The sequence below is a fragment of the Phasianus colchicus genome, chromosome 9 (genome assembly GCF_987193195.1).
Source record: "Phasianus colchicus chromosome 9, bPhaCol1.hap1.1, whole genome shotgun sequence".
NCBI lineage: Eukaryota > Metazoa > Chordata > Aves > Galliformes > Phasianidae > Phasianus > Phasianus colchicus.
Genome location: NC_143444.1, coordinates 14,074,956 through 14,094,577, shown reverse-complemented (window position 1 = coordinate 14,094,577; position 19,622 = coordinate 14,074,956). Strand labels below are relative to the sequence as shown.

The window sequence follows — 19,622 nt, the reverse complement described above, 5'->3', positions numbered from 1 at the left end:
AGCACTTACAGGGAAATGTTCTCAGCAGGTGTTTGGATGTGGTCACTATGCTTTGAACTGAATTCAATGCTAAGGATAGGCCAAAGATAAGTCCATAACAAATAGCTTATATTTTCCTTGTGTTTGAAGGCCCAAACATATATTGCATCATCAAGCAAACTGTGGCACTTTTGTAATGACTGCATAATAGTCTCTGCAAAGAATTTCCATTTGGAAAATTTCAGCAAATAAATGTAAACTCCCAGTGGAGTTTGTAATTTATTGCTTTAGAGAAATTGAGAGACATGGGAAAAAACTGAAGAAAAACAACTGTGGAAAGGTAAGGTCAGAGCAGTTGAAAGAAAAAGGTACTACTGTATACTACTGTATCACTTGTATTTCAGAAGCTCTCCAAATGCCTTGTAAATCCCACGGGGCAATGTGTATACATTGTGTATGCAAATGATCTATATTACCTCTACAGTCCTTCGCTGTTGACATTCCTGTCAGGTAGATAAAATATGCTTAATTAAGGTTAATTATTATGTGCCAGTGCAGATCAGGTATCCCAGATGGAATATACCAGATGGCATACCTGTGATGATAGATGTCTTAAAATTACCCAGTTCAGAAAGACAGGTAAAAAATCAGAGACAGAATGACAGAATTCCTCTAGAGAATATACTAGCAATTCTCTTACTGTTTGTATAAATGTATTATGATTTAGTTCTTATCAAGCAAACTAATTTTCCTCTTATTTCTTACAGAAGGGAAATTTAGTAAATTAAGAGTATAAAACTGAAAGCATAAAAATAGCCTTACCGGATTCAATAAATTAAAATTTGCACACAGGTTCAATAATTTCAGATAATTTAAGACCTTTGATTGTTTGAACAGCAGAGAAAACTACCCAACATTACGTATCATGTGCTAGACTAGGTGAAGTGATAGTGCTATGCACAGATGAAGTCAGCATTGCAAAAATCCCAGAAATACCAGTAGATCATTAGATTCTTTACAAACTGATGATTAATGTAAGTGGTAAAATTTAAAGTCTAGTTGCCCTTGAATGTTCAATGATCAGTGCTGCCCAAAGTTAGTGTTTCTTCTGGTTGCTAAAGTATATTGCCATCACTGTGGTACTCTGTATAAAATGTAAACAAATGTTATATTCTGTACAAACACACACACAAAAAGAGAAAGATGAAAAGAAATTGAATTATTGAAAATACATATTTTTTAAAATTTAGGAAAAATGCAGTTAATTCTCATTGTGACAAAATTATTGTCAGACTTCAAATATTTATATTGATACCTTAGCTTTTTATCTTTATATAGATGTAAACAACGAGAGAACTTCAGGCATGCCTCAAAGTTCATGTCCTGGTGTAAATAAAAAAGTCATAAGAATGCAAATAAAACTCCACTCCTTCTCCTCTTCCCCTATTCCCAATAGCCAAACTGTCAGTATGTTCTAGGTTATTTCATATCTTTAGAATTAGAGTTCAGAAGTCCGTTCTGATTTCGTAAAGCAAAAGAAGATTCCGGTAGAAATGGGGCAAGGGGGATAGTATTTTTTAGTTAATCATCTTTGCAAAGGTACTCCCAATTGAATATCCTAGATCATAACAAGTCCTAATCCTTCTGTATCTTTTCCTCCCAGACCTCTGCAGCCAGAGCGAATGTTCATTATAGCCTTTTTTCATCCAAGATTCTGAGACTGAAGATTGTAGTTTAAAAGAGACCATTGCAAATTATGTGATTATTTTTTCTTTTTCAAACTCAGGGTTCATGTTTCCACCTTTGTTTCCTAAAAGGAGCTTGAATGTCTTTTTCAGTGCTATATTTTATGGAGAAAAGGTGTCTATTTTGGAATGACTACCTTGACTTCGGTAAGGCTTTTGACACTGTTTCTCATAAGGTCCTCGTAAAGGAACTGATGAGATTTGGGCAATATGAGCAGAGAATCCAAATTAGGTTGATTGAAAAGAGTCTGAATGGCCAAGCAAGCTTGTAGGATTTGACTTTTCTGATTCTTGCAGGCACTATAACTTTCAAACTATATTAATTATAACTATTAATTATATAACTAATAATTATTATAATTATTAACTTATGCATGTTTTTCTGATGTTGATTGAATCCTCTCAATACTGATGCCCTGTCAGCTAATTTAAGAAATGTTGTTTTAGAATATCAGTGCCTTTCTTCTTCCTTAGGATATTTAGAAATTATTTAGTTTTGCTGGATAGTGATTTTGGTTGATGTTAATTGACTTCCAAGGATGTTTTGCCACCAAAAAAATGTGTCACCTCAATGAAATAATTTGCAGTGTGGATCAGGCAATATTATCATCATGAATTCACTTTCCATTTTTATTATTCAGGATTCCACAGTACGACTTTAGAGACATTCTTAAAGCAACTTCTTATACTGGACTGGATTCCATTGAGAAGAGGTCAGTATAACATCTGTCATATTTTGCTTACACAGAAATGCATATACCATTCTGCAATTTCAGGAATCTCCAGAGTGTAACATAAACTCAGATTTAATGACTTGGAACCTGCTGTTCCAACTGCTATTTTGACAAGCTGCTGGCCTGCTATAGCTTACACAAGAATTCTTCATCCTTCATGGAGAGTGGAGAATTGGCAGCAGATTTTGTGTGCCAATTTTGCATACTTTCCCCTGTGGAAATTTAAAGAGAAAAATTGGTAAGATATACAGAACTAAGAGTGTCGAATACCTGATAGGAAAGCAGCCATCTAATCTATTTATTTTATTATATTAGATACAAAATATTACTTACTATGAACCAGGATAATAAAAAGCAACAGGGTTAGCTGAAATAGGATAATTTGTAACATGTTTCTATTAACTGTAGACATGTTTCTATTAACTGTAGTATAGCTATAGACACAGCCTCCCAATACCACTGAATTGAATAGAAATGGGGTATCTTCTTGACACTGATGACATGAGTATTAATTGTACTTTTCTACCTACAGATGGTCTTGAGAACATTGTCTACAGTACAGTAGGATGATCACAGAATCACAGAATCACAGAATTGCCAGGGTTGGAAGGGACCTCAAGGATCATGAATCTCCAACCCCCCTGCCACATGCAGGGCCACCACCATTCCACCTAATGCTAGACCAGACTGCCCAGGGCCCCATCCAATCTGGCTTTGAACACCTCCAGGGACGGGGCATCCACAACCTCCCTGGGCAGCCTGTTCCAGTACCTCACCACTCTCTCCGTAAAGAATTTCCCCCTGACATCCAACCTATATCTCCCTTCCCTCAGCTTAAAACCATTTCCCCTTGTCCTGCTGTCACTCACCCTTTCAAAGAGTTGATTCCCCTCCTCTTTGTAGGCTCCCTTTATGTACTGAAAGGCTGCAATGAGGTCACCCCGCAGCCTTCTTTTCTCCAGGCTGAACAAGCCCAGCTCCCTCAGCCTGTCCTCATAGGGGAGGTGCTCCAGTCCCCTGATCATCTTTGTGGCCCTCCTCTGGACCCTCTCCAACAGCTCCCTGTCTTTCTTGTACTGGGGGCTCCAGACCTGGACGCAGTATTCCAGATGGGGCCTCACAAGAGCAGAGTAGAGGGGAACAATCACCTCTCTGTCCCTGCTGGCCACCCCTCTTCTGATGGAGCCCAGGATCCCATTTGCCTTCCGAGCCGCAAGGGCACACTGCTGGCTCATGTTAAGTTTTTCGTCTACCAAGACCCCCAGGTCCTTCTCCACAGGGCTGCTCTCAAGGACCTCTCCTTCCAGTCTGTAGGGATGCCTGGGATTCCTCCGGCCCAAGTGCAAAACTCTGCACTTTGCAGTGTTGAACCTCATCAGGTTCACCCGGGCCCACCTTTCTAGCCTCTCGAGGTCCCTCTGAATGGCATCCCATGGCATGATGCTGTGATGGTTTTGATTACTGGTGGCAAATTTCAGGGTAAAACCAGTTGAATTTAGTAACTGATGTTATTAAGCACATTCTGTGCACCAGGGAGTTACAAGGAGCAGAAAATGAGAAGTTGCTGTGAACATCACAGCATGCTCTTGTTTACTTAAGTCTAATTCAGATATGCCTATATGAACTACACATTATTGTGTTTTGGGAATTAGCTTTATTCTTGGGGTGTCCTTTGGGAATTGTTTTCAGAGAAAAGTCATAGAGAAAAAAACTGGAACTTAAAGACCAAATGAGAAACTGGACTTTGCTTTTCTCAGAAACAGTAAAATTAATGTATCTCTTGTTGGTTGTCCTATAGGATGTAGCAGTATTTGCAGGCTGGTATAAACAAATCATTCAGTCCTGAATTAAGGGATTTCTTGCTTACCATTTTAATTATGTTTGAAGCTATAGAGAAATATAATGCGTATAGGAATTCTAAGCTACAGGTTCTTTCAGAAATAATGGCAGCATTTCAAGTTTCTTAAATATATTGGGGTTTACTTTGTCCCATCCATCCTAGAACATTCAAATCAGTGAAATGTTCTGCTTGAAAAAAGCTGTTATGGTCTTTTAATAAAAAAGATTTTGGTTTTGAGACAGTGGTCATTAATTGAACAACAGTCAAACAATTATATTTGGATTTATAGATTCAACTATTTTAGTCTACCAATTAAAAATTGTCAATGTTATTAATTGCAGGTCACTTTGTGTATTTGTATTGCTCTGCTAATTTGTTAGTCAGGTACTCTGTTAGATCCTCTTTAGCTTCAGTTCCTTCCTTCAGTAAATTTCAGTACAAGTGGATCACTTCAGAAGTAAAAAGACATGTTCCCTCTCAGTGCACTTGCCTGCAGAAACTAAATGTTATCTTCTGTTCTGGAAAGCATGTGACTACCAGAACCATTCATGGATTTGGCTTTCTCACCTGAACAAAATAAGACCATCTAGAAAATGGAGCAGATGTGCAAGTGAATTTTAAACTCTGTATGAGGAAATTTAATTTAAAATTAGTGTCTCCATTCCTGACGCTCTTAGAAAAAATCAGGAAGACAGAAAATACAAGCAGAAAAGTTTCACTACGTTTTCTTTTTAAATCATAAAACTCAAGTCCAGATTAATTCTAGTCTTTCCAAATATTTAAAATGCCTTTATCTAGTTGATAGAAATATTGGTTATTTTAAAATATTTTTAAATTCTCACTTCCATATACAGCCACCATGTAAAAAATGAAATACCATTGAAATGGGAAGGTTACATCAAACTTCTGACCTAAACAATTATAAAACCAACATCATCAGAGTGCTGGGTAATAAAATATTGATTTACTATCTAATTTCTGCAGACATGAGGGATTGAGAGAAGCTAGATTGAGATAGAGTGCATTTTTGTTTGTTTGTTATGTGCGACTGCTTTATCAGTGCAGTGAACAGCGATCGTCATGAAGATAAATCAGTAAGTGGAATGATCTAATGGAGATGAAAGTTGGAGGAGGTTTGTGAAGATTCTTTTTTCTCAAATACAAAAATGAATTCATAGACTAATACCCATTTGCACACAGTTACAACAGTTTAAGCATTTTGTTTTTAAAAGAATCCTGATACTTTGGCTTTCTTAGTATTTTTTGAGTCCCTGTCATTAAGAATCTTTTGTAATTTATAATGAACAAAGCTATATGATCTTTGATATGATGTTTAATGCCATTTATTATGACAAATAGTTTAAACTTGAGGTGTGAAATGAGAATTGTATTTCCTGGTCAGACTGTTTCTTCAGTCTGGGTAGCAGATATAAACCAAGTTCCTTGCGTCATTTTAACCATTGCCAGATAAATGCCATTATGATTTTCAATGCAACTCATACTCCAGAATAGACTGACTTCCTCATTCTGTCTCTAAGAGCAGAAGACCCCTGCAAATACTACTGGCTTTGGAGACAAGTGATTGTGAAGAACTTCTGCAATCTTAGCATTTTCTCTGCTACTGGTAGGAGCTGTAAGACTGTATAGCTGATTTCTACAATGCCATGGCTTTATTTGGCTCCATTTAATAAACAAAATACTCATCATTTTCCTAAATGATGGTAGTGTCAACATAGGTAGCCTAATATTTGAGGAAAGGTTTTTCAAGGAGGTTAGATTGAAGTTACTTCATTTCAGACTGCCTTGTGTGTGATTTTGGTTTAGTCCTATTACCATAGATACACTGAGGTCATACAGGGTATTTCAGTACCAAGGCCACGCATTCACTTACTTCCTTTTTCCCATTGTTTCTTACTTTTAGCCCCAGTTCCTGCTGGGGAATGAAAGATGAGTGTGAGCAGTGTAACTTTGAAAAAAAATATTACAACGTTAAGAAAAAAAAAGAAGTTCGTTCATGTATCAACAGTTATTTACATGGGATTATTTACTGCATGTTTCTAGCTGCTTCTGGTATACTTTGGACTCTGTTGTTTTGTAAGCTTTTCTAAATGCAATTAAATCAACCTAGAAACAGCAGGGCTCAGTCAGGTTCTCCTTCAGTGTGTGAATCTACAGTGTGTGAATTAATACAAGGAAGTCTACGAAGGTTTAGTGTATCTCGTATTATTATTATGAGGTAGTTCCTATTGATTTGGTAATAGAAAGTGAATACTTACTGTTCACTTAATGTATTACAAAGCACTTTACACTTCATTGGTTAAACATTTTCAACACAGACATAATGATCATTTTGACACAGTAAGATCCAAAGTGTTTTCAGTTCTTATTGCTCAGTATTTGTATTGTGGCTTAAGAGTAGATAAGATTGAATGTTATCATTGTGTTTGTTTTCAGCCCATTTCTTGATGCTGCAAGCATGCATTCATCTTAAATAATTCAAGTGAAGTCAGTAGAATGGCTTATTAAATGAGGAATAGGCTTTAAGATCACTATTACACTTAGTAGCTGAAACACGAATTATGTGATCTAATACAACTCCAGTACAATTTTCATACCTAAGATGCAGAATGTAACTCATTCTACACATATAGGTTTTTTTCACCTTTCTTTGTCTTTCTTTTCCAATTCAGCTAGAATTGAGAGCATTGTTATACTGTTGCCATCAAACACAGTATTCATTTTGCAGGAGATGCCAACCACAGATGCTTTAATAGTGTATTCAACATAATCATTAGGGCAATTTGCCTGTTTTATTCTAATGCTCAATAATCAGCAATTATCTTTAGCCTAATGTTACCAAGATCTAGTTTTTATATCCTCTCTAACTCTTCTTTTCTTAGTCCACGCTACCATAACTGAACATTCCTGCAAATCATACTACTAAATCTAATCCTTTTAAAATCTTTGGACAGTGACATATTTAATGGCAGTGCTTCCTAAAGTCTGTTTCTCTATTGTACTATTACCGTTTGTATGACTGTGATTAGATTTCCTTCAGATTGGAGAGTTTTGTTCTTATCTTGTGAAAGAAAATGTTTAATATTCATTCTTTACTTGTATTTCTTAATATCTCCTTTGTGATTTTCAAAAAAACAACAACAACAAAAAAAAAAACAAAAACAACCAGTCCCAGTATTTTCAGTATCCGTAAACATAACATTTCTAGATTTGACTCCTTCCCAGTTACTTTTTTTTTTTTTTTTTTTTTTTGACATCTAATGAAATAATGTGGTGATTCCTTCAGGCAGTATTTGTAATAAACATTACAACTTCAATATGTTTACATTACGGCGTGATTAATAACAAAGCTATTAAGCTATATATTGAGTAAAATTTATATCCAAAATAAGGCATACTGCTAATTAAGTAATTGTATTTACTGGTATATTCCCTGCACAAGTATAAGTTTGGTGATGAATAGGTTTATTTAGGAGGCTTTGGGGGCTTTGGGACTTGCATGTTTTTTTTCTGCAGAATCAACAAAATTCAGCTTGCTTCTTGCACGTGTGTCATTTTCCACAATTCAATAGTCTGGTGAAGTGGGTTTGTATTGAAACATTTAGGAATTTCAGTTAGAGTAAGTGTCTATGGTAGTTACTTGAAGAGGTATCGATGAGCTCATAAGTACATTATTAACTTTCTGATAGGGTTAAATAGAAAGGCTAACCACACTAGTGGAAACTAAGCTTGGGAGCTGTTATAAAAGCTGGCAAAAGTTTAGTAATCAGATTTTTAATTTTGGTGTGACTGAAAATTGAACCAACATGCTCATTTAGAAAGATATTTTTTTTACTGATAATTGTGGTTTTATTAAATGCAGACTGTTGGACTTTAGTTTTGTTGCCTGTAAGTATGTAATACTTTATTCCAATTTTTTTTTTTTTAATTAAATAAAACCTTTGAAATGAGGGCCTAATTTTTTTCACTTTTAAGACTTCTAATGCATTTAGATTTGAGAGAAATAAGAAATATAAATCATATTTTGCACCATCAAAAACTGTACTGGCAGTTGTTATGGAAGTGAGGATAAAAGTATTTTATGTATCTTCAGGTAGAACAGTTATGGAAAAGGTAAGCATATTTATGAAACTGATGTCAGAAAATAAGATTTTTAGGAGCACCTAAGTGATTTAGAAACAAAAGCACCACTTGAAATCATGAGATGCATGCTTCTAAGGAATATAAGTACTTAAGAAAACCTGTGCCACGATGAAATAAGTGCTTGGATTTTAAAAACCACGTTACTGGGTTTTTTTTTTTCTACAAGACTCAGGTGCTCTGTAAATTTTAGTGATCTGAAATAATTGCATAATTATAGGTATTCTCTTACTCCCTTCAGAAAGTTTTGAAATCAGAAACAGTTTTGTTATTATCTACTTACTGAGTAAACTGAATCTGCAGTTTTGATAACATCTTGCTGAAATGGTTGGGAAGTGTGACATTTAAAGCAAAGCATGAACTGCTTTCATTACGAAATTCCTCAAATCAACATAATCAAATACTAATTAGCATTTACATAAGATGAATTTCCAAATTAGAATTATTTCATTTCATAGCTTTTTCTTTGTATAGTGAGGAAAATCAGTTTTAGGACATTTAGTTTTTTCTTCTCAACACATTGCATATTCACTTGCTTTTAGAACAGTTAGTCAATACAGAGAACAAAGAAGTGTTAATGATAAGTATAAATGAAACAGTATTTATACTTTACACTGATTTTTACAAAGACCAAACAAATAATTTGACCCAGATGCAATATACAAAGATGTGTGTATTAATTGCCACTGATTTGTAGTGCTGTAAGTGAGCTCAGTAAGTCAGTGTATACGTATACATGCTGTACCACACTGGTGCTTTTTCCACCGTATTTACTGATTGCTGTGATTTTTATAGCACTTTAGAGAATAAATAAAAAGCTACATTAAAAAAAAAAAATCCTAAGATCATTTATCTTTATAGGACTTTATTGATCCCAGTGCTGACTTCTGACTTAAACTTGTTTAAAACATCCAGTCACTGACTTATGTGTAGCTTTTCTCTTTGTCCTTAAATATCATGCATAACATTTTCATGAAGGCACTTGCACATACTGGTCAAGTCACTTGTCAGCCAATTCCTCTTTAAGGCACTTTTTAAAGCATTCTTCTTTTTAAGGCTACTTTCTCCTTTCTGTTATTCCCTCTTTCAAAATTGTATTGTTAAACAAACTATAAGGGAGATTTTGCTTCATCCAAGTCAATCCAGCTGAAAAATGAGTGTTCTCTAGCCTTGAGTTAAGCATTAATTCCAAAACTGCTACAGAAATTATAAAAGCACTGTTACAAATTGCTATAATAAGCTCAAATTTCTGATTAGAACATTTTTGCCTAATGAAAAACATTGTAAATTGAGAAAATGCATAGCAATTTTGTGAATAGAACTAAATATCTTAAATATGAAGGAAAATTAAGTTTTAAAATGAATTCCTTCTATTTCAGTTTATGTTCAAAAGCAATTCAGAGCTGCTAAGGAAATCATTAAAAATTGGTGTTCCATATAAACAAGAGGTAGCGGTCATTTCAGAAGACAAAATAGCACCAGGTACACATGTTTCTCATACAATAGACTCAAGTACCCCTTCAAGCTGAGCCCTGGCCACAGGACTGGAATAATATTAGACTCAGTCTATATTTCCAATAGGTATGTCTGCATTTCCTTAGGTAACTTTCTCAATGAGGAAAGTAATCTACAAATATAAACAGAACATGGATTTCATCTCCCTTACCTATATTTGCTGCTCTAAGCCAATTAGCTAGCAAAGTATTCCCAGGAAAGGAGTTCATCTGATTTGTGAATCACTTTTTTTGAAATGTCTATCTTAACTGATTACAGATGTGGCCATGATGATTAGCACATAACAGATCCCTCTCCAAATACTTGATGTGTTTTAAAGGGGCTTTTCTTTTTTTTTTTTTTGACCACATTAATTTTCAAAAAACTGGAGGTCTTGAATCATTCATCTCTCCCTCCCTAGCTTGAGGTCATATACATTCAAGTAGATGGTCTTAAGACATTATTTTGATTATATTTCACACAGATAAAATCAGTTTTTATAGAAGATTAGTGCATACACTTTCCACATGATACATAATTAATGAGTGTGCACGAATGGTTAATGATTTTTGCATAAATGGCAACACAGCTGCTCATATTAACCATTTTGATTGTAACAATCCACATCAATTCTTGATCTGTTTCCATGTAATTACTTTGAAATTATCTTCCAAATCTTTTCCAGAAATCTTAGCTGTTCACACTATTTTGTAAAGTCAGATTCTCTGCAGCCCCTGGTCATCTGTTGAAGAATTTGGCCACAACTTTTCCACAGTTAGCCAGTACAGATTTTTTTGTTTAGTGTAGTGAATTTTTAAGCCAATCACTGACCTTGACAGCAAGTCTGAGCTGTTCTGTCTGAGCAGAAGTGTTGTTGGCATTATTCATATTCCTTATCCAATTTAATAGAATTCTACAATTCAATAGAATTTTGTACATCTTTAAGCTACTGTATTCAGAATAATAAACTAATAAAGTACAAGTATTTTATTTTCCTGGAAAATATTGAAGATGTTTTTGATGCTTCTTACCTGTTCATTGTAGATGGATGAATATTGATGATCTTGGCAAGTAAAGTTATACAGTACATATTCTAAAATAAATGTCTAATTTCTATTGTCTTTATTTTTAGATATTTCTATTCCTAAAGATCTTTTTACTTTAGTATTATTTTTATATTTAATTTTAGCTTTGTTCCATTTTATATATCTTTTTTTTTTTTTTTTTTTTTCTCCTATGTTCTCCCGTCCAGGAGGAATCCATTCTTTTTCTTGCCTTCTTGGCATCTGTTCTCTCTAAGCTGTAATTAAGGTAGCTTTGATTCAGGTATTGATACTGTGACCTGTAACATTCTTTAGGTTTTTGTGCCTGTTTTAATCTATATTAGTGTATTGAGTTTGTTCTTACTAGTTTGCAAATACCTTATCCCTGATTCATCTCAGTCAACTGTAGTTAAATAAACAAATTATATTGTAAAATAATTCAACAGCATGCACTTCTGTTTCATATATAGTTTTCTTCAGTGGCCCCTGTATAATCCATTTACTTGGAAATGAAGAATTGTGATGTATAAATCAGAAAAATTAATGCAGAAGAAAAATCTCCTACTGGAATATGTTTACTTCAGAAATTGTGAGTTCCACTGTGACAAAGAGTGCTTATTCCCTAATACAAGCATCACCCCCTGTAGAGAGCTTTCCCTTTTGAACTTGTGTAAATCGACTGAAGCTTTGTTCCAAGTCTCTCTGGAGTACTGACATTCAGGTTGCTGACAGAAGAACCCTGCAGATAGCTCGAGGGGATTTCTTTATCCCTTCAGCTGCCACTATGATCAGGTTTTTAAAGTTTTCCTTGAGGATGAGTTATAATTGAAAGGTAAACAGTTCTGGAAGCTTCTGTGGAAGACAGAGTTAAAGCAAACGACTGAAAAAAAAAAAAGAAACAAAGAATGAATGAAACCCCTAAGAACTAGTAACCCATCTTGAGAACAAAAGGTGAAATAGCTACAATTGAACAATCAAGTTTACACTGAAAAAATAACATGGAGTTTCATTGAAAAATCCTGTATGGTAAGATTTTACACTCTTAATTGCATGACTGTTCTGAGACACTACTGTCAATGCTGAGGTTAGTGCACAGCTTCAGCTTCACTTTCTGTTGAGAAATTTAGGAAGAAATAGAGTTTTTGAAAAACATTTGTAAAGATTAGTGAGTGCTGTGCTACAAATGACATCTCCTCAGTTGTTTTAAGAGGAAGTCTTTCATGCAGAAAGAGTAGTCCAATGGTCGTTCTTTAAGGAATTTTAAGTCCTTTGGAAATGTTTGCTGAAAATGCCAACACAATTAGCTTTGATTTTACATTCTACATACATTTGTAGAATCTATTTAAAATTATCATATGTTGCAATCTAACTGCAAACTCATCAAAGTTGTGTAAATGTTCACAACTTTTTCTTTGTAAATGTCTTCCAAGTTTTCTACTGTGCTTGCTCCTATCTGGCCTGTTCATGAACCATACAGTAATATCCTGTATGAGATAATTTACATTCTGTGAGAGGCATAATTGTACAACAGTGATCCAAATTATCCATAGGACCAAGATTATCAATCACAGGAGTAAGTACAAATAACTATTCTTGAGGGAAATTATTACCAGCAAAACAGATGAATTTTATAATCTAAAGCAACTGAATACTAGTGTCCTTATTCACAATGGGCCATGAGTTCTGCATAGTACCTTTAGTGTCAGTTAAATGCATGCCAAACTAAAATAAACCACAATTCAAGGAGAAAATACTTAAATCTGATTTGAAATGTGATAATAGTTTAGCTGTTATTAAAATAGCTGCATTTCTGAGATTATGTAGATTGATACTTACTCCTTTTTATAGTCACCATATTTTGGAGGTCATTCAAAATCTACAGAATTTGATTCTGGAATCAATTGCTTCATTTGAATACATCTTTCTGAAAAAATAGCTAAATTTTGATTATTCTGGGCAGAGGTGGTAATTCATGTTCTTCCTTCCCACACTTGATAATTTGCTGCTGTATTTTCCCTCTGTGCTGTGGATTAAGTCATGTTTCCTCCATGACATTTTACAAATGCCCTACCGTATTTTGGGATGTACCTGTAGCTATCAAGGCAGAGTAATCTGAACCGAAGTGAAACTAAGTTTTTCTAAACAACCTGTGTGATGAGGAATCTAGAGACACTGATGTTTTTTCACGTGCAATGTAATAACTTTCTTGCTTCTCTCACTGTTAGTGATCTCTTAGGAATGTCTGTAGGATAACATCTAGTCCTTTCCCACTTGCTCATTTGGTTTCCTTATCCCCACAGCCAGGTGTGTAAGAATAGAAACTCCCCTCCTTCACAAGTAGCAGAATGAAAGAAGTTCACAAAATTTCTAAAGTCAGGTATGAGGTCCCTCATTTGACCATTCCACCATTTCCATCAAAGAAGAAATAACAGACTTCAACTTATTTTCAGTTTAAATAGAAATCTCGACAAATAAGTCATAGTTGATCAAAAGAACAATGCTGACTGGATTGTTTCCGCTTTCCACAGCAGAATTAAGCTTATATTTAACTCATGGAGCTGGTAATTCTGTACCTCTATGTTACTCAGTATTTATCACTAGGAAACCTCATTTTAGCATGCTTCTGATTTGGCAAACTTGGTCATTTTTTTCTGTTTTTTTTTTTTTTTTAAGAGAGGGATTTCTTGAACTTGTTTGAATTTTGTTCTTATTGCTTAGATTTATGAAAATGTATTAGTTTCTTACCAGTTAGGGAAATTAAGGAAGACATTTTTCAGCAAGGTCAATATTTCTACTGAGTCTCCCTGGAGAAACCTTGGCAACTCTATTTGGAAAAAGGGTTGGAAATATGGCAGGAAGTGTGCCCAGTAAGTTGTAAGTTTGAGTTTCCTTTTGAGTCCAAGGAAATCAACATATGCATATGGCATGTGTAAAATATGCAGTTTATGCATTCTCAAGACAGATGTCTTTTTTTGCAATTTACCCATCTGCACTGGATTCTCTCCTGTCCAACCTAAGTCTTTTTTTTATTATTATTATTTTTAATTTTTGTTTACCTATCTGCAGTAACTTGAAGAGTGCAATTGGTACTGAAGCATCTGCTTTTCTTCTACTTCCAGTTATTTTATGTGGATGGTCTTACCGGTTTTTGCACAGAAGGAAGATGAGACGAATACGCTGATGGAGAAGGCTGAAGGAAAAAGATGCTAAGTGTGAGTAGAAGGAAGAGCTTGGGTGTAAGTAATAGATGAGGAGGCGATGAACGGAGTTGTTAAGGAAGTTTGAAACCATGCAGAAACAGAAAAAACATGTATAGAAAATTAACAATACAAAGTGGTTTTCATAAGGAACTAGAACTGGACTTATGATCATCATAAAACTTGATTTTCCTGAGCCTGGAACTGAACCAAAAACTCTTAGAAATCTGCATGCCTGTGCTTGTTAGCAGACTGCTGGGAAGTCCAGTGAATATTCTTTGTAACTTTAGTTTTCATCTATGTTGACTGAGAATGAATTATCTATCCATAGTTACAGAAAACTGCCATGGGTAACTATTTTGCAGATTTAATCTCTGCTTATTATTTATATCAGTGACTTTGATCAGGTTACATAATGGATTTTTTTTTCATTATTTTTCTTTCCTGAAAGTCTGAAGACAATTTTGCTTGTAAATATTTTGGGTACAATATATCTTGGAGTCATCCCAGGCATTTTATAGTCCTATAAACACCTCAGCTCCCAAGAAAGTAGCATTCTACTTTAAAACAATATGTAAGTTTCTCATAAAGTGTCTGAACTTGTTATTCTGTACAGTACAGTATGTGGGGTTTTTTTGTTTGGTTGGTTTTTTTTTTTTTTTTTTTTTTTGGTCATAGTTTTACCAAGTTTGTCTTTGGAGAGAAGAGGAAAACAAAATAAAACTTCAGGGAGATGGGAGCCATCTGCCCTGTTACAAAGAACACCAAGGGGATTTCAGCACTTTTCTGTTTGTCAACGAATGGCAGATTGTGCTAAATCAGGCACACAGTAATTTAAGAAATGCCAGTGTTTCTGTTTCATAAAGCTTTCTAAAAAATTGCCCCATATTGTTTCAGAAAATGGTTTCAATGATCTATCCAAAGCAAACCATACGGACATTTAAGCTGATCAGATATAACTCAAAAATAAACATTTGTGTAGCACATTTTAAAGACAGTTTGCCAAAATTAATATAGAGATAATAATTGACAATTACTAGAATTGGTCAACAATGAAATTCTATTCGAAAGAATATCTGTATTTTCTAAAGATTTTCAAAAATGGAAAAAGAAACAACACCACAATTTACAAAACGAAATAAAAATAAAAACTTTGTAATCTACTGATAAATGATTTCTTTTTCTTTTTATCTGAAGTGTATCTGTTAGCAGGTACTTATTTCACAGTGTGAGCACTTGCTTTTTACAATTAGCTATGCTGTAGTAATAGCCATGTTTCTTTATTTAAAGGGAGGTATTTAAATTCATTGTTTAAGACTTGCTAAGGCAAAAACATTGTCCATTTTGTATGTATCTATGCATGATAGTATACATCCTAGTCAGTGAAATCCCATTCATACTGAAGCTGTGAAGAATTTTGCTGCTTTATCCTTAGTCTGTTGTTTCATATTCAGCTAAGGGGGGGATCCTTATTGTTGCCTGATTTAGCCCAGTTATTATCAGTAAAACCATATACACAAACAAGTGACATTTTTAATACTTCAGAACAAATATGGTAGGAAGTTGACTCTCTTGTAGATTCTGCTTAAATGCGTTGTACGACAGTTCTTTATAAACTATTCAGTAAAAATGTAAGAAAGTTTAAAGAGATTGTTTGTTCTATGCTGTACAAATGGGCAAATTGCTTATGAGCAGAAATACTTTACTTCAAATTAATATTATCAAAATAAAATGTCAGTTTTCATATGCTTATCCATGCAACTGTGAATCAGCAGAGATTAATGTCAGAATACTATAAAAATAGAAGGTGAGGCAGATGTAAAATAATATGCATTAGGGAAATAATTAGTCACAAAGATAGATGTGGTAAAGGCAAGCGTGATATCAAAATGGATAGAGTTAAGGCATTTCCAGGAATGTAGGTGTTTTCTTGAAGTTTAACACTGCACAAGAAGAGCTTGAGGATAACAGTGGCAAGGGAACAAGTGGTTATTACCTGACCATGAGGAACTTCAGCCTATGAATGAGTAAACATAATACGTGATAGGGATTTAAAGCAGAAGGATATCATTGGACTTCACTGGAAAAATATTTAGAAGGTTGGTTGGTGTTTCCTGGGCTGTTGACTTTTAGTCTTTTCATGGGAGCAGTAGCACTGGCTTCTTGTTGATGTTTATTTGGGAAAATACCTTATTTTCAGAATTTTTATTTTAGCTTTTAACAAACTTTTCACAAACTGTATGGGCAACATGGCTTGGCATCCAATCATAAGATTCAATTACACCGAAATAAAGTTTGTGCTGACATCATCATAGGAAAAAATCCACTTCAAGTTATCAACTGTTATTTATTTATTTATTTATTTATCCCCAGAAATGGTTGTATGCCTTGAAATTCTCACATAATCAGAAAGGAAAAAAGCAGTTCATACTCACAGTCTAAATCAAAAGGTTAGAACTTTGCCCTTCATTTTTATACATTTCTTTATACAAATGCAAGTGCCAAGCTATGCAAAGCCAGCTGGCAGCAGATGCTTGTTGACCTGCAGACCTGAGCTGGGAGCTACAGAAGTCAGATCCATAAAAAAAGAGAAGTATTTGATTTTAAAAGAACTTTACTGAAAATGAACCACAAACCAAATGGTGCATTATAAGTATTTTGTGAAAGAAATATGTAAGTAGTATAATTTTATGTTCCATAAGATGCTGCTGAAATCCTAATAAACATTATGATGCAAAGAAAAATTAAAATGCAGAGCAGTCAGTTAAGGCTATATTATCCTTGTGCTTTAGATTTTACATTAAGAGAATGCATTTGTTTATCTTTTCTGAGGATGGGTCCCTTAGCAAAAATGTGAGCATTCCTGGTACATATTACAGTAATAGAATCAATAAATGGATTGAGTCTGAAAGGACTTTTAAAAATCATCAATTTCAGTATTCCATCTAGTCACTGGCATGAAACTGTCATTTTACACACACATTAAGAGATATGCTTAATTTATCATGCTGTCTCTGCTCCCTACAATAAGATGTACATTCTTCCTGTTTTCTGCTAACTCTTTACAGTAGGAGATGTGTTTTTTGCTCTGCTCTTACGGCAACTGACATAATACAGTTCTGATCTGTGGCTAGGGCTCCTACTTTCTCTTAAAGTCTACATACTAAATCCTTTTCTTGCAAGTTAGCTCTGTAATAGTCTGGCCACATTTTATTTTACAGCAAAATAAGCCTGCATATTTATCACTAACAATGATAATAGCAATAATGAAGTCACAAACTCTTGTTTCTGACTGAATTGTTGGAGAAAACATAAAGAAGGTTTGAAAGTTGTAGAATACAGCTATTACACAGATTCAGTAAAAAAAAGAAAGTTTTTAATATTGGCTAAAAATATTTTGAAGCTACAACAGATTTTCCCTCAAGATGTGACAGCTGATATCAAGTGTTACATTTCAATTACAATGATAAAATGCTTTGGCCTAGAAAGAAAGTTTTTACTCCACACCCAAAGACTTACTGAAATGATTGTGAACGATTGTGAAAAGAACGCTGTTGTTGACAAAAGAACTTCTCAACAGAATTTCAGAAGTCCAGAATAAAAATGAAATGTTGTGTTTAGTGAATTAGCAAGACATTTACAGTAAAAGAGAAGTGAGGAGCAATACCTTTTCTGGTAACTTTCCTATGTTGAGAGAGTTATTTTAAAAACATGGCTTCTCAACAAAAATAATTTTCATTTTTAGCAAATCTGCTATCTGGAAGAATTAAAAGAAACAATACTAAATCTATCAATTTCCAGTTCAGACTCTGACTCTGGTTAATAATTTTTTTTTTAAATTGAAGTTCTTTATGTTGACTACAGCAAACAGTCTTCCTTGAATCTGTTTTCTCTATCTGAATGAGCTTACGACACTGTTCTTTTTAAATGCTCATTATTTGCAATATATGGAAAATACTAAATATGATTCTTAAACTAAATTGTTTATTCCAGATAGAACTTTCTGCTGTTTACATGTTCAGCAGGTACAGTTTCCAGAATAGTCTATCAATGTGATAGATGGACTTAAAGAACAGGTGTTGCAGGAAGTGGCACAAGAATTTATGTGAGCAATGGCTCAAGCAGATGAACTGTGCATATAATTTTATATGCCCATAGTAGTGTTGGAACTTGATATTTCAGATACTGTATAGATAAAACACAACTTGAGAGGTGGAATAGAACATCAATAGAAACAGTGCATTTTTTTGTATCACGGCTTTTCTCCATGCATGTGAACAGATGGAAGGAGACTGTGAGAAACTGGTTCATAAAATGATCTCTCTATTCCAGCCATTCTGCTTGGGCCACTGTCAACAAGAACTACTGTTGCACTTAATGTTAAATAGTCTTTTGTCTGTGATTCATCTGCACATTAGAAATGATACTTCTGAAAACCAAACCAGACTCTGGAGAAAGATGAGAATGAAACTGGAGAAAACAACTGGAAGTTTGTTTTGGAGAGGAATCTGTCAATCAGTATGACATCCAAAGAAAGAAGAGTTACTACATGGAAGATAAGCGGTGAGTACAAATGTCCTACAAGTACAGTGGTGATGAATTGGGATTTGTTTGTTAGCATTCTTTGGTAGTAAAAGTGTATTTAAAAAAAATAAAAAAGCTTATTATAAAAGTTGATTATTTGAGAATGAAAAAGATAGAAAAGACCATGTATTCATCATGTGCACCATTGTGCCAAATTAGCTTTGCTCCCTGATATGCATCTGTTTGCATTCTTTCTTATCTAAATGGTTGTGCAATAGTCATTAGGACGAAAGCATTTCTGTTTTGATAAATCACTTATCTTACTCCCACTGCCACTGTGTATATCCACATGAATTATTCTTTTTGCTTCATGAATCACAGTTGTATGCATGTATTTGTATTACCCTGTGAGAGCTTGGTTTTGAATGGACAGCACGAAGGGAAGAGGCTTGACAGGAATTTGGAAATCAGAGTTCAAATTGTATTGGAATATTCACTGGCTGTTTTAATTGCATGGGAAAGACAGCAAGGCAGACAGGTATCTGCACTGTTCTTTCCTTTTAATGCTGTACAACTATATTACAGAAACTAATTTTAAATAGCTTTACTTTTATTAAAGCTGAGTGGTCTAATAGTTAATATGATTAATGATTCCTATTTTATTGTGTTGGCCCATGACATCACAGACGTATGTTTGTCGTAAGGTAGTTAGGGGTTGAACCTTTCCACCAGTATTCCTTTATGATTTTTGTTGCCACGTGACAGACAGCAGCACAGGGGCAGTGTGACAAATGGTGTCTGACATGGAAGTGCATAGGAAGCAAAGGTGTGTCACTGAATTCCTCCATGAGGAAAAAATGGCACTCATTAACATTCATCAATACTTGCTGAACTTTTATGGAGACCAG

At 34.4% G+C, this 19,622-nt stretch overlaps 2 long non-coding RNA genes across 4 annotated transcripts in view; both read left to right on the top strand.

Annotated features, from left to right (window-relative positions):
- Positions 1 to 2,437, top strand: part of LOC149916830 (uncharacterized) — a 225,335-nt gene extending 222,898 nt beyond the window's left edge. The window contains exons 7-8 of the long non-coding RNA XR_016469190.1: positions 1,766 to 1,871; positions 2,366 to 2,437. This is a non-coding gene — a long non-coding RNA (uncharacterized LOC149916830). The remainder of the gene's footprint in view (positions 1 to 1,765; positions 1,872 to 2,365) is intronic.
- Positions 2,438 to 9,542: 7,105 nt separating this feature from the next.
- Positions 9,543 to 19,622, top strand: part of LOC149916829 (uncharacterized) — a 52,089-nt gene continuing 42,009 nt past the window's right edge. For 2 of the 3 annotated variants that reach the window (XR_016469186.1, XR_016469185.1), the window contains exons 1-5: positions 9,543 to 9,938; positions 11,464 to 11,582; positions 13,294 to 13,370; positions 14,113 to 14,205; positions 18,523 to 18,753. This is a non-coding gene — a long non-coding RNA (uncharacterized LOC149916829). The remainder of the gene's footprint in view (positions 9,939 to 11,463; positions 11,583 to 13,293; positions 13,371 to 14,112; positions 14,206 to 18,522; positions 18,754 to 19,622) is intronic. The other variant, XR_016469187.1, reaches the window with a different exon arrangement.